Below are 4,466 nucleotides of genomic sequence, written 5' to 3'. Positions count from 1 at the left end.
CAAATTAGTTTCCACACACCTTCTGAGTACTGCATGAAGATTATTCAAACATTCATCATACGAATGTCCAAAGACGGAAAAGTCGTCCATGAACACCTCGACATTATTTCCAATCATGTCAGAGAATATAGCCATCATATATCTCTGAAAAAAGGCCGGTGCGCCACATAACCCAAACGAAACTCTACGAAAAGTAAACGTGCCAAATGGACAAGTGAAGGTAGTCTTTTCTTGATCCTCTGGTGCAATACAAATATGATTATAACCTAAATAGCCATCCAGAAGATAATAATACTCATGACCGGCCAACCTGTCAAGCATCTGGTCAATAAACAGAAGCGGGAAGTGATCTTTCCTTGTGGCCTTGTTCAACTTTCTGTAATCCATGCATACTCTCCATCCTGTGACTGTTCGAGTGGGGATGAGCTCATTCTTCTCATTTGCTACCACAGTAATACCTCCTTTCTTAGGTACGCATTGCACGGGGCTCACCCAAGAACTGTCAGAAATAGGATAAATGATTCCGGCATCTAGCCACTTCAGAATTTCTTTCTTCACCACTTCTTTCATGATAGGATTAAGTCTGTGTTGTTGCTCAACAGTCGGCTTACTACCCTCCTCTAGCAGAATCTTATGCATGCAATATGAAGGGCTGATCCCTTTGATGTCTGCTATAGTCCATCCGATAGCCGATTTGAATTCTCTCAAAATCCTTAAGAGCTTATCCTCCTCACTACCTGAAAGGTCAGATGCAATAATAACAGGTAAAGTAGATGCATCACCTAAAAAAGCATACCTCAAGTGTTCAGGTTATGGCTTAAGCTCCAAGGTAGGTGCTTCCTCAATAGATGGTTTGAGCTTTCCTTCAGCATTTTTGAGGCCAGAAGTACCAAGAGATTCAAACGGTATGTCTAGCTTTCGCCTCCAGGGAGAAGCATTAAGATATTGTAGTTGCTCATTGCCATCTTCATCATCACTGTCAAAATCCCCCACTAAGGCCTTCTCCAATGCATCAGACATTAGCATATGATCGAGTTCTGAAGTAACCGCAGAATCGATCAAATCCACTTTTAAGCACTCCTCATCTTCTGTAGGGAATTTCATTGTTCTGAATACATTGAATGCCACATCCTGATCCTGCACCCGCATAGTAAGTTCATCTTTCTGCACATCTATCAAGGTACGGTCGGTAGCCAAGAAAGGTCTTCCCAAGATTATGGGAATCTTCTTATCTTCCTCGAAATCCAAAATAACAAAGTCTGCAGGAAAGAAGAGCTTATCCACCTTTACTAGCACATCCTCCACTATGCCTCTTGGGTAAGTAATAGAACGATCAGCCAATTGTAGAGACATGTAGGTGGGCTTTGGATCAGGCAAGTTCAACTTTTTAAAGATAGAAAATGGCATCAGATTGATGCTTGCTCCCAAATCACAAAGACACTTGTCAAAAGACAACTTGCCAATGGTGCAAGGAATGGTGAAGCTACCTGGATCTTTAAGCTTTGGAGGTAACTTTTGTTACAGCACAGCACTGCATTCTTCCGTTAGAGCAATGGTCTCAAGGTCATCCGGTTTCACCTTCCTTGAAAGAATACTCTTCATAAATCTCGCATAACTAGGCATTTGCTCCAAAGCCTCAACGAAAGGTATATTAATGTGAAGTTTCTTGAACACCTCCAGAAACTTACCGAACTGCTTATCCAGCTTTTATTATTGCAATCTCTTAGGGAAAGGTGGTGGAGGATAGAGCTGTTTCTCCCCTGTATTACCCTCAGGCAGAGTGTGTTCAACAGTAGTCTTCCTTGATTCCGCCGCTTTCTCCTTTCCTTTAGCGTCTTCATCACCAGCTTCAGCTTCTCCTTCTTTTGCTTTCTCAGCATCAACAACTTTTCCAGACCTTAAGATAATGGCCTTGACTTGCTCTTTAGCTTTCTTCCTGCCTGGCACTTCAGTGTCAATGGAAGTGTGCCAGGTTGACGATTGAGTACTGCATTGGCTATTTGACCAATTTGATTTTCCAAGGTCTTGATAGAAACCGCCTGACTCTTGCATAACAGCTTAAGTTCCTCAAAATCAGCACTAGAGGGTGGAGCTGCACCTCCTTGTTGAGGATATGATTGCCTTTGAGCATAATGTTGTGGTTGCTGGAATCCAGGTGGATTGAACTGTTTACTCACGCCTTGCTGATATGGTTGCTGAATAGCATTTTGATTATTACTCCAGCTGAAATTTGGATGATTTATGTTGTTAGGATGATAAGTAGCTGGCACAGGCTGCTGCTGTCACGAATAATTATTTATGTACTGAGCAGATTCGTTAACAAGAGAACACTGATCTGTAGTATGAGAACCTGCACAAAGCTCACAGACCATAGCTATCTGATTGACTCCATAGGTAGCTAGAGAATCGACCTTCATAGACAGCGCTTGGAGTTGCGCTGCAATAGCTGTAGCTGAATTAACTTCCAGAATACCTGCTACCTTCCCAGGCATCATCCTTTGAGTTGGGTTTTGATGCTCATTTTCAGCCATAGTCTCAATAAGATTATAAGCCTCTGTATAGCTTTTGGCCCACAAAGCGCCTCCAGCTGCTGCATCGAGCATGGGCCGAGATTGGGCCCCCAAACCATTATAAAAACAATGATCACCATTCAATCAGGCATTCCATGATGTGGACACTTTCTCAACATCTCTTTGTAACGCTCCCAAGCTTCGTACATAGATTCTATAGGTTGTTGCGCAAACTGAGTAAGAGCACTCCTCATAGCCGCAGTCTTCGCCATTGGGTAAAACTTCACCAGAAACTTTTGTGCAAGATCTTTTCAAGTAGTGATGGACCCAGCTGGTTCAGAATGTAACCAGTCATTAGCTTTATCCCTCAGAGAGAATGGGAAAAGCCTCAGCTTGATAGCCTCATCAGTCACACTATTGTATTTGAAAGTACTACAGATCTGGACAAAATTCCTTATGTGCATGTTAGGGTCTTCAGTCGCAGCACCACCGAAAGAAACAGAATTCTGCACCATCTGAATAGTGCCCGGCTTGATTTCAAAGTTATTCGCCTCAATAGCCGGGTGCATGATGCTAGACTGAATGTCATCAATTTTAGGCCGAGAAAAGTCCATAAGAGCTGGATCTGCCGGAATAATACGATCACCCATGATTAAAGGTTCTTTCTGCTCACTTCCTGAATCCGAATCTTTAAAATCTATCTTCTCCGAAATATCAAGAACTTCGTCTATTTCCTTAGTTGTATCTATAGTCGTCTTGCGAGTACGAGAACGAGTTTGCATAAACGCTCACTAAAGTACCTGAAACACAACCGGAAACAATAATTTCTAGTTCGTTCCCACAGAGGCTCAGACTAATTATTGTTCAATTAACTCACTCACCAATGTATGATTACTTCTCAATGTTAAGACAATAACACTTAAAATTGATTAACTAATTATTAACTATAATTAGCTACTATGATTAACCACTTAATTAACACTCGAATTAACAATATTAAAATACTCATGAGATCACAACTTCATTACTACTTCCTTCAATAGCTATTGTTATTACCCTTAGTATGCAACAATGATGATATTAATCGAATAACACGAAACTGATAAAAGCCAACTTTCATTGTACTAATACCATTCTATCAAACATCTACAATTAAGATAGAAGCTGAATAGGTATCAATTATGTTGAATCCCTATATGTCTACAGAAATTGACAACATAACGATTTAAACACAAGTTATTCCTTTTTGATTACATAGGGCAAATAAAACTGTTAGAGTTACCCACTAATCATGCATATTCATACATAAACCTATGCTAGCATGGCAAGTTCTAAATCTCAAGATCCACTGTCGCTTTACAAGAGATTAACACCCTATCTTATATGTTCACGATGCACATAAGACGAATACGCACAACCAATACTAGATATCATACAATCATCACACACTAAGGTATTAAACAACTAACTAAAGAATTCCATAGTAAATCCGTTACGACCCCATGATCACGATTAGCCCATGATAGCACTCATCGTCATTATGGGTTCATATGAAAACATGATAAATAAACACAAGAGAATAATAACTAAAACTACTTATATTAAACCAGAGTACGTCACAAAAGTAAATAGGTTCAAAGTAAGAAAACTAGCATCCAACGTTACAATGAAATAAAGAATCACAAGAAAATATCTTCCTCTTCGTTGCGGTGTGCTAAAAAGGTCTTCTTCCTTATCTCCTTCGCTCCTTCATTAATACAACGATCCAACCTGTTTTGAAACGTCTCTGAAATCTACTTATATAGGAGTCCCATAAAACCCAGATAACTCAGAAGTTGGAAGCCAAACAAAAATAGAAGTCTAAAATAATAAATCTGAATTTACGACCCTGCGCGGCCGCTTAGCTTTCCTGAGCGGGCGCTCAGCTTCCTGCGCGGCTGCTCAGCAGAGCTGAGC

At 40.4% G+C, this 4,466-nt stretch overlaps 1 non-coding gene across 1 annotated transcript; it reads left to right on the top strand.

The window, feature by feature from the left end:
• The first annotated feature begins 2,660 nt into the window (after positions 1 to 2,660).
• Positions 2,661 to 2,767, top strand: LOC141681380 (small nucleolar RNA R71). The gene has a single exon (XR_012558819.1). It is a non-coding gene; the product is annotated as a small nucleolar RNA R71 (small nucleolar RNA).
• The last annotated feature ends 1,699 nt before the right edge of the window (positions 2,768 to 4,466 follow it).

Source organism: Apium graveolens, chromosome 8 (genome assembly GCF_009905375.1).
Source record: "Apium graveolens cultivar Ventura chromosome 8, ASM990537v1, whole genome shotgun sequence".
NCBI lineage: Eukaryota > Viridiplantae > Streptophyta > Magnoliopsida > Apiales > Apiaceae > Apium > Apium graveolens.
This window is presented reverse-complemented; position numbering and strand designations above follow the sequence as displayed.